This window comes from Saccostrea echinata, unplaced genomic scaffold (genome assembly GCF_033153115.1).
Source record: "Saccostrea echinata isolate AGI-Se365-2 ecotype Australia unplaced genomic scaffold, CSIRO_AGI_Sech_v1 ptg000016l, whole genome shotgun sequence".
In the NCBI taxonomy this organism is placed as follows: domain Eukaryota; kingdom Metazoa; phylum Mollusca; class Bivalvia; order Ostreida; family Ostreidae; genus Saccostrea; species Saccostrea echinata.
This window is the reverse complement of record NW_026889765.1, coordinates 21,120,508-21,132,390: the sequence shown is the minus strand read 5'-3', so window position 1 is coordinate 21,132,390 and position 11,883 is coordinate 21,120,508. Positions and strand designations below refer to the sequence as shown.

The window sequence follows — 11,883 nt, the reverse complement described above, 5'->3', positions numbered from 1 at the left end:
TACATCTTATTACTCCCACTCTTTTTTCTGTTGACTTTGTATTCTTGTGAGATTTCCCTTATAATTGAATGAGGAATCTATAGGAAAAATCTCTCCCTACATCCCATATATTATCTAGAAAGTAATGAATTAACCATGGACTCGGTGTCGACAATGTGCTAGCCTTGTTATCACCATTCCCTTGTTACAAATATAGCTTATCTGCTCACCGAAACGCAATCATGTTTAGGTTAATAATTCATTCATACTACAGATGATGACGTCCCGTAAAAAGCCAATCATCGTACGAGTTAATAATTTATTAAAAAGCTCGCAGAGTCGTAACAAAAAGCCAATCGAATGTTTCGGTTCTTTCATTTACTTCACGACCACACGGCGGCAGCAGCACTTTGAGGTAAGAGTCGTATTAATCAATGATATTTCCATTTGTTTTCTACTTTTTTGGTTTAAGTATACAAGGCATTTTTATTTTCTCGCAAAAACTACTTAATATCTGGGTTTATTTTTTGGATGTTAGATAGAATTTTGTTTAATTTGAATAAAAATCTTTAAACTTTTTAAAACTTTTTGTAAAAGTTTGTATACTTAGTCAATGTTATATTATAACCTAATGAATGACATAGAAAAAAGCAACTTTATATATTTCATTCCAGCTTTTTGGGCTTAAAATTTACCGATTGTTTTATATTCTTTGACAACTTGCTGAAGTTTTTCCCCCTACTTAAGACATGGTATATAAAAAGGTCTTCTACATATATTTGACTATACGTATATAAAACAACCAGTAACTATTAATGTGCTTGCAAAAAGCAAAATTCATGAACTGCATAATTCACCTTCACAGAATGTAGAAATGATGAGAAGTCCAAATAATGTAAATGTACATTTTATTTTAGTTCGTTATGGAAAAAAATGAAGTGGAATTATTAGCAGGAAATTAAAAACAACTTGAACATTTATTGCGTTTTCAAAATTCTGTATACATAATATTAATGCGAGAAGAATCATGTGTACATCTGATGTTTTCAGATAAAAGATAATTTTGAATGAACAACTCATCAAATATACATTAAAAACTATAATTATTTTGGCATAATGCCAACTTTCGAGAATTTATACGAAAAGATAGTAATGCTGTAATACACAGGAAGAAAGGCCCAAGTATAGTCTCATTTATTTATTTCAGGGAAAAAACTTTCACCTTTGATTCGAATTTCTAAAACATCTGTAAATATAATCATAATTAATTTGACCTTAGCATTTTGTGAAACATCTTAATTATCTCCCCTAGGAGTGCTTTAATAACGGAAGCGAAAGATTCCGCTTGTAAAGCCTCATGAATTACTGTGCCACTAGTTCTAACAGGCTAATATAAGGTTTGTGTTCCAAGCAAGTATTTGATAATCGCAATAATAGAACAACCATTCCATGCAATGTTACAGACGTAAACATATTAAATGACTAATTGCATTTCCTGTAGTGACTGCAGTTGACTTATTGGGTAAATAGTTGATTAATAATTAACTAAAATAACGATTTTGTAAATGGAAAAAGTAACTTTGTTAAACACTAACGACATAAAGCTTCTCGATGCCTACAATATATGTACACAATATACAGAAAAGCATATAACATATAATATTATAACATATAACATACAATATTATAACATATAACATACAATATTATAACATATAACATACAATATTATAACATATAACATACAATATTATAACATATAACACGCAAATTTTGTTCCGTGACTTTTGATGAGATCAACTCGTGACTATACGGACCAGACTCGTATAGTGACAAGTAGGCAATAAGCTTTTTATCAAATAATCAGGAATTGTTCAACACTTTTGACGATTTATAGTTCTTGACTCCAACAAATTTCAACACACATAATATAATGTGTTATTTAAGAACATACCATTATTATATCTCAACAGTTAAACAACTAGCTGTCTTATCATGAGTAGCCTTCACTTACACAGAAAAAGATTATTCTTTATTTGTCGGAAGAAAAAAAAAAAACAGACATCAGGGGTCTGATTTACAAAACGGACTTCAAACTTTGAATTTTTTTTTGCAGAACTATTTTATTAATTAAATTATTTACGTCTTCTATGTACGATTTTTGGAAGATATGTATGAAACAAAATTAGAATTAGGAATTATTTTGATTTAATTCATTTTTTTGTTTTTGTTTTGGTTGTATTGTAAAATTCCTTCCACATTAAGCAATGTACGAGAAAATTTAAAAAACAGTTATCTTTAATACTTTATCATGTCTAAGAGGAACCTTGGGTATTCTGACATTATTGCAATCAAAAGAGAGCAGAGATCGAATCATGTTCCTTATCTTCCTCTTTTTCCTTTGAATGAGAAATATAAACTAAAAATCCAAATTTAAACGGAGATCACTTTCAGATAATTTTAATTATCTAATCAAAAGAAAGGTAATTATGAAATATATATATATATATATATTTAGATGAATAGAAGTTCTTTTAAAGTGAATCGTATAAAGTGAAATCAAATATTATGATTCATATACCTGTATTTTCAAAAATACTGAGTATTTGTGATTTTATAATGTAAAGAAGCACCCACTAGAACCAATTTGTTGGTTTTCCAGATTTTAATACCAGTCTTTAACTGCCTTAATTTTTTTGATATATATAAAAAGATATAGTCTCTTTCCTTTGTGCTCATAGATATTAATATTCTTCTATTTGTGAAGGTTGTAGGAACATAGAAAAATTAGGTTTTTGATTCAAAACATAAAAAGCAAATATATCTTTCATGAATCGTGCATTTATTATTAATTCAAAAGTATAAGCAGCCATTTTATAATATAAAAATTTCCTTAGGGTCTTATCCCACATCATGGCAATTCCACTGTGGGACGTGGAGACCGGTCCTTCGGATGAGACCGTATAAACCGAGGTCCCGTGTCGCAGTAGGTGCTGGCTTTAAAAAGATCCCTCACTGCTCAATGGCCGTCAATAGGCCAAAATTTTCGGCTCTCCACCGGCAAGTGGTGGCGTCTCCATATGAGTGAAAAATTCTCGAGAGAGACGTTAAACAACATACAAACAAACACCTCATGAGAAACCATTAAGTACGAAGCTTATGGTAATCAAATATGTATGTACTGATGTCCAAAAGAGTTGTATAATCGAAGTGTGATCGGAACTAGCAAAGATCTTTCAATTCTCATGACCTATGTCGTATGTGGACATATTTAACGTCTCATTTTATTTAAATATACTTCACAGTCATCTTTGGTATTTCAGAATTCAAAATAAAAGAATCATATTTTCATATTGACAATGCATCTACTTGATTACATTTTGCAAAAAAAATTCGAAAAATCATGGTGAAATTCTTCTCCTCCCTACAAAAGATATGGCGTTAGCTTTGCATTATTTTAAGTGTGGGGGGGGGGGGGGGGGGCGCAGGTTTGTTGTTTGTTGGATATGATCTCCTTCAGTTTGTTTTATTTTTAGATCCTTCATTATTATAAAACGATTTTTCGGCCATACTCATACATATATCATACGCATATTACTTTAATAGTAGAGTAAAATGTTTCTTCACTGATGTACTATGTTTGTGTTTTTGTGTTTGTATAAGGGTATGTGTATAAATTAACATTTGTTTAATATGAAATTTTCAGAAGTACATTTTCCCCACTTTTTGAACTCATATATCGACGTAGTGAAGAATTCTATAAAAAAGCTATTTGATAACTCTTATTTTGTGTGCAAATCACCTCTATGATATATTAGTACATTGCATCAAATATTTATTATGCATTTCCTCGTATGTGCTTCTCAAAAAAAGTCTAGGTCTCTAATGTATATTATTGATTGTCAATTCAAATGCCTTATGGATCAATTGGAAATGTACAAACAGTGCATCGGATGCAAAACATCATTTACGCATAAAGAATTCTAAAGCAAAGTAAGCGGAATGCAGTTTGAAGATTCAGAAAAAAAAAATAGTAGAGGGTTTTATACAGCAATTCTAGAATAAGATTATTCACCCAATTAAAACATGTTTATTCCAGAATGTTCATTACAATAATAAAGTGAACTTAAAAGAGAATTAGTCAGAAACACATTAAAACATCTCAATAATAAATTTGAATCAATATTGATCGTATGCATCACTTCCAAAATCTTTTGAGATACGGACTATTTGAGATCAAAGAAAGAAGTCCTTTCTGAAATGAAAAAGGGAATCAAATTTGGAATTTTAAAATTGTTATGTAAAAAAGAAAGAAAATGGCGTAAACTTTGGAGAAACGGTGCTAAGGTTTTGTTATGTAGAATTAATATGTTTACAGAATTAAAAAATGTCAGGAAAAAGGATCATTTTGTTTTACTCTCATAATTCTTAAATCAACTTGAAGTAACGAAAGTTCACTTTCTTCCTTCTGTTTGCAAACGCCAAAATGGAAGAATACTTCACGAGGACAATGCTTAGTTCCAACCTCCTTCCTCTCTCTCTCTTTTCTGTAATTATTTTCTTCTGTAAAGTAAATCATATACGGTATCAATTTTGATGCACCAGATGCGCATTTCGACAAATTATGACTCTTCAATGATGCTCAAGCCGAAATGTTGGAAATCCAAATATTTAAATAAAAAAGACTGGGAATAGCTGGGAAAAAAGTGCCAAAGACTGGAGCCAAATAGAATAACATTTGATATATCAAGGAAGACAAGCGTTCTTTTCTGAATAATACAGTGAAACTGGCAGAAACCAGAAGAAGTCAATCGTCTTTTGATAATTCACTATAGCGATATAATAAAAGTAAAGAACACTTGAATGAACCATAAGCAATGTTTTTTCAGCTCTCTTTTTAGTATTTGCGTAACCTGAATTCGCACAGTTGAACAGGCACATTCATTGAAGTAAAAATTAGATCAAATCCATTTAAATATAAGAATAAAAGATGAAAAAGTCAGAAAGACCAATTAAGCAATATTTCACATTAAACCTCAGAGTGATCAGTATTACATGTCTCCATACATCCAAGTAAGTGTTTATGTGTTAATAATTTATATTCAGGATTACAAAAAAGGTCTGTAAAATCCACTTCAGTAATGAGGCTTGATAACATCAAAATGCATAAATCAAACAAGGTTGGTTGAGCACGGACGGTTGAAAAATATTAATTTTTTGTGTTCTTGTTTCAATACAATGAAACAATTTTTACCAGCTTCTTATTGTATTTGAATGGTTTTTTTTTATTGTTTTGATTCATTTTGTTGATAAGTTGTAAATAATATAAATATTATTCATCAAAACATTAACCAGTTTATATATATGGCTATGTCATGTAAACATGATAGACATTTACTCAAAGTTGGAACCCTTTCAGGATCAAAAGAAATATTAAAAATAGGAAAAAGACAAATGACACTCACAGGTGATGATCGGAAAACAAAATAGCAAAATGTGATTACAACATCCTGCTGACCAATAAAAATAGTCACGTGAGATTAGCCAATAAAAAGAGTGTTAAGAAAGATCAAGGAGATTAGCAAGTTAAAATAGAGTTAAGATGGATCAAGTAAGATTTGTTCCTAAAACAACAAGTGTGAGACATCAGGTGGTTTTTAAGGGATTTTATGGCAGAGAGCTAATATAACTATGTGTGAGACAATCAATAAGCTCCACACAGCCCTAATACATCCCAGGGGACAAGAACGAGAGCGTCTGTGGTATGGGTTTTGGTGAAATGTTTTCCAAAACAGTTTCTCACTTGGGATCGTTATAGTGTATTATCTAGATTATTAAAGAAGATAGACTTCTGATTTCTGCCAGTTTAACTGTATTAACCATAAAGAACGATTTATAAAATGTTAATTAAGTATAACTTCTTTTCTACTCTTTACTGGAGTGGATTTTACAGAGTTTACTCCTACCCATATCATTCATAATGACTCAGAAACGAACAATTCACAAGAAATTGCTAATGTTTTAATGAACACTTTACAGGAATTTCAAGTAAACTTTTACTTAATCTTCCAAATTGCCGATTCAATCCAGAATTGTTAAGACAATTCACAAAATCTAAACTTGGTAATGAAAACTTTTTTTAGCCTTACACCAGTTAGTGAATATGAAGTAGTTAATTTGTTGAACGGGCTTGATATCAATAAATCGGCAGGCATCGACTTCGCAGAACCTCGTCTCCTAAAACTATCAGCTAGTATCATTGGTAAATCAGTAACTCATTTAATTAATGCTAGTATCAGTAATGGTATTTTTTCACCGAAGTTGAAACAAGCAAAAGTCACCCCTGTATACAAAAAGGGCAACAAAGCAGACCCCGGTAACTACCGTCCCATTTCTATACTACCAACATTATCTAAACCAATTGAAAAGCACATAGCAAACCAAATGCGAAATTTCACCTCAACTTTTGATCTTATAACAAAATCTCAATCTGGATTCAGAGAATTTCACTCTTGTCAAACAGCACTTACTAAATTAACTGATGCTTGGTTGCATGCTATGGATCAAGGTAATCTCATAGGCATAACATTTTTGGATTTCAGCAAAGCTTTTGATTTAGTGAGTCATGACATTCTTATAGATAAAGTAAAGAATTAGAACTTTGATGAATTGTCAATTAAGTGGTTTCACTCGTATCTGAATAACAGGACAATTGGCACATTATCTTCTGATGTTTTACTTGTCACAGCAGGAGTGCCACAGGGATCAATATTAGGCCCCTTATTGTTTTTGTTGTATATTAATGACCTTCCCTTACATGTATGTCATACAAGAAACAGCTCTAAATTCTGATTTAGTAAATATTGAAAATTGGTGTTTAGAAAATCAAATGGTTTTAAATGTTGATAAAACAAAATGTATGCTGATGGGAACTCAACAAAGAAAATCGAAATTAAATAATCCAAATCTCAGTTTACATATCTCTGACAAACACCTTGACAATGTTGAAACAGAAAAACTACTTGGGGTACACATAGATCAAACGCTAAATTTTCATAACCATGTAGACTCAGTCTGCAAATCTTTAACACATAATTATATACCTTGCGAAAAATCAAGAAATTTCTTCCTCTGAAAACTAGAAAACTGTTTTACAATGCCATTTATCCTGCCTTCTATTAATTATTGTCTGACAATCTGGGGTAATGCACCAGCTAGTTACTTGGAGAGAATTCATAAGCTCCAAAAACGGGCCGCTAGAATTATTCTTGATGCTGCCCCTGATGCTCCATCTAAGGCATTATTTGAAAAACTGGGCTGGTTATCTGTTTTTGATTTAGTAATTTTACACAAAGGTATCTTGTTGTACAAAATATTTAACAATCAGAGCCCTGCTTACCTGCAAGATTTATATATTTTTCAAACTTCTAATGCTTACACATTCCGTTCAGAATCTAATTTTGACCTTCGCCTTCCAAAACACTGCACTAATTTGTTTAAAAATTCCCTCCAGTATTCTGGTGTACATATTTGGAACAGTTTGCCTTTAGATTTAAGATGTGCACCAACTCTGTCAGTCTTTAAACGAAATGTAGAAAAATATATCTTCAACAATAGAATTTCATTACTCTGATTTATATCTTTTGTACATGTATATTGTGTCAAATCTTACAAATGTAAATTAATTTATTTGTCATCATAATATATTTGTTTATTATTATTATTATTATGATTGTCATTATTATCATGTGACATCGTTTGTGTATTATATTTCAATTGCTAGTTGTTAATCTTTGCTACTTTGATGTAATATTGTTGTAATTAGAAGGCCCTGGAGAAGAATAGTGTGTCACACTAATCAGGCTAATTTTCTCTAAATGAAGTATTATTATTATTATTATTATTACACAATCCGTGGATTTTCGGAAAAATATTTTGATGCAAAATATCTATACATAAGAGGGACAGTTAACATAAATTAGGAATTTGTAATCATAACATAATTACATAGAAAAGTTTTACTTCACGACTAAGAATTAAAGAAAATGTTTCTTAATTCAGGTTTTCATTTCATGAAAATCATGCCTATTGTTCATTGCAATGTTAACAATACGCGTGCAATAGCTAGAAAGTCAAAGTCTTCGATTTTATCTATTGTATCCAATACAACAATCAATATGATTCTGTTATACCAGTTGATTTATCAAACGAAGTATGTTTATTTTTATATAAAGGTGATAGATCAGGATATGTTAAAAAAAAAATAGCTGTGTTCCATAAATTTTTACCAAATACAGACATTTTTTACTTAGAACTTTAAAAAAAAAAATTTAAAGTGTTCAAAGTATTTGCATCATTTTTTTTTTCCATACATGTATCTTCACTGTGGATAATGGTTTCGTGTCTTTTTTTTCTTGCTGCAAAAACATTATGTGTTGATATTTTGTTTTCAAACACAGTTAGAAATCTGTGAACTGTGCCTAATCCAACATTATAATATTTACCTAAATGAGTAAAAATAAGCAAAGAGAGAACAGGAATTATCAAATCCTTTATACTTAATCTTTGAATAAAAATCTTTTTACTATACTTTTCAGAAAAAAAGCAAAAAGCGAAGTAAGAGTTTTCATTTAGGTGATATTCAATGAAAAGCATACAAACAACGAACAGAAACAATATTTTTGTCCTTCCTTGTGTGTATTCAATGAACACATAGATATTATACATATCGAGAGAGAGTGAGAGAGAGAGATGTTAAAAAAGGACAATGTATCTTCTAGGTTGTTTTAATGATCACTCGAAATATAGTAATTGAATATGTACTGATTTTTATATAAGAAATGGTTATTACATGTAAACACAGCATGTGCAATACCAAATTATCACCAATTGCTGTTGTTCCAGACTAAAGGCATTTTTTTGCAAACTTAACATTAAAAAGACACTTGAGTTCCTCTATACAATACACAATATTGTAGTATTTGGAGTCCGGGTTCCAAGACCATAAACTGAGATGGGACTCGAGTCTTAATTTCAAATAAACGTAACTTTTGAATTTATTTTGAAAATAGAAAGAAAATCAGTTTTTATTAACACTTGAATATTATACTGTTGAAATGAAAATTAAAACTTTCGATAAAAATAAAATGTCAAACAAAAATAAATATATTCAGAATCTAAATTTTGACTCAGGTTTCTCTCATTTTATGGTCTTTGGGCCAGGTATGCCAACAATTTGTTAAAATCCCTAAGGGTACTGATGTGACCCTTTAATAGCAGACTTTCGAAGTATAATTTGTTACAAAATATCTACATGAATAGAAGTATCTTGCTTCAATTCGCCATTTATATATATTAAAGACGTTTTATCAATTACAAGTTCGTCATTTTCATTCATCCATTGATGGAGGTATTCCACTGAACTCGAAATAGAAGAAACCACATAGGCTCAAACATCCACATCTGTTTCATATTTGGATTTTGCTACAGAAAGACACTGATGGAAAAACTAACAACTCTATCTCGATGACGTCAACTTTTCTTTTTTTCAACTTTCTTTACATGTATTTATGCAATTTACATTTGTCACATGCATATAATATTTATGTTTCCCAGCTGATTCGATATGCAAGAGACTGTTTTGCTGGCGCTGAAGCAGGCTACTGATAAATAAATTTCTGTTATAAGGACATCAACAACCTCGATTAGAGTCATAATTTTGCAAGTTCCGTGGTGGATACAATAACCTACATGTAATTTGCAATCTCAACCTTGTCATTACGTCGGATGTTGACAGACATATTCAATACAAAATAATAGACTATTGTTTTCGTTGCTCGCGTGGCGCAGTCGTTAGAATTTCTGTTTTAGAATCGCGGAGTAAGGACTAGATTCTTACGTCGAATCCCACTGCGGGACGTAGAGACTGGTCCTTCGGATGAGATCGTATAAACCGAGGTCCCGTGACGCAGTAGATGCTGGCATGAGAAAGTTCCCTCACTGCTCAATGACTCTGAGTGCCGAGTATTAGACTAAATTTGTAGCTCTCCACCGGCGAGTGGTGTAGCTTTTCAATCTGAGTAAAAAATTCTCAAGAGGGATGTTAAACAACAAACAAAACACATTGAATTCTCTAGGAATTACCCTGTTTATCCGATCAAAACAAAGGGCTCAAGACGGATGTGATCGGGCGACAGGAGTTGCTTACTCTTCCATTGTACCTTATCCCACCTTTGATGTTTTCATAGGTCCGTGTTTGTTCTGCTTCTAATTTGAATTCTTTAATTGGACTTTTTGGAATGATTACCGTTTGTTAGCTTCACATTTCATTCATTGTAAAGAGGTCTCTTGTTTAGTCCTTCTCGATACAACCCAATTCTTTACTGTGAACTAATGGGTCTTGTAGACACGTATTATGAATGATTTAGATGCACAAATACAATTATCATATGATGAAGTAAATTACATTCATCACTATAATCAATAACTGATTTTCTACATAATAAATATATGCAAGGATACAGAATTGACCACGGTTGGAAGTGCTACATTTGGATGATTAGATATCGTATCTGTTGGAGTATATATCTTTATGTGCCTCGAAATCTAATTACATACGGCGCTCCTCAATAGAAGTCTGTGTGGCACTTATCTACTTGTTGATTACAAAGCAATTTTCAAAGCGTGAAAATAACTGTATCCAGAAAAAAGTAATTAGCTAAGCATTCTCTCAAGACTTTTTTCTTTACATGCCAAAAGCTGTTTTTTTTTTCCAAAGATGTAAGCTTTATTCTTCTGGTTTTAGCCTCTAATCCGTCTAAAATTTAAAATATTTCAAGGAGTGTTTGTAAAGAGTTATTTTATCTTAGTTAAAAAAGAAGAAGAGAAAAACGTGTACACAATCAGAATTACAGAGACATATTAAATAAAACTGTGTTTCAGAAGCATTATTCTTTTCTGTAATTGATTTTATTGCGAACATCATTCTGATCTATGATAAAGAATAAAGAGAACTACGTTTCATTTGAGTTCATGATGCATATCAATAAAACTCATACTAGTAAGAGTCGCCCGCGAGGTGCAGTCGTTAGAGCGTTCGCTCTAGAGTCGTAAAGCAAGGAGTTGATCCTTACGTCGCGGGTTCCAACCCCACTGTGGGACGTGGAGACCGGTCTTTCGGATGAGACCGTATAAACCGAGGTCCCGTGTCGCAGTAAGTGCTGGCACTAAAAAGATCCCTCACTGCTCAACGGCCCTGAGTGCCGAGTTTAGGTCAAAATTTTCGGCTCTCCACCGGCAAGTGGTGGCGTCTCCATATGAATAAACAATTATCGAGAGGAACGTTTAAACAATAAACAAACAAACATACTAGCTAGATATAGCAAAAATCTTAAAAGATTTTTTTAGCTCACCTGTGCCGAAGGCTCAAGTGAGCTTTTCTGATCAAAATTTGTCCGTTGTCTGTCGTAGTTGTCGTCGTCGTCGGCGTTGTTGTTGTCGTTGTAAACTTTTCACAATTTCATCTTCTTCTCCAAAACTACTAGGCCAATTTCAACCAAACTTGGCACAGAGTATCCGTTGGTAAAGGGGATTCAAATTTGTTCAAATGAAGGGCTACGCCCTCTTTCAAGGGGAGATAATAAAGAATTAGTGAAAAATTAATAGCACCGTTTAAACATCTTCTTCTCAAGAACCACAGGGCCAGGAAAGATGAAACTCATGCGGAAGCATCCTCAGGTAGTGTAGATTCAAGTTTGTTCAAATCATGACCCCGGGGTAGGGCGGGGCCACAATGGAGGATCAAAGTTTTACATAGAAATATATTGGAAAAACCTTTAAAAATCTTCTTCTCAGAAGCAGCAAAGCCCTGATTGGTTATATTAATATGGAAGCATCCTCAGGTAG

General features: G+C 32.1%; 1 protein-coding gene across 1 annotated transcript in view; it reads left to right on the top strand.

The window, feature by feature from the left end:
- The first annotated feature begins 347 nt into the window (after positions 1-347).
- LOC133189001 (uncharacterized) overlaps positions 348-11,883 on the top strand; it is a 30,731-nt gene continuing 19,195 nt past the window's right edge. The window contains exon 1 of the mRNA XM_061324452.1: positions 348-394. The gene's annotated coding sequence lies outside the window, so the exon portion shown is untranslated. The remainder of the gene's footprint in view (positions 395-11,883) is intronic.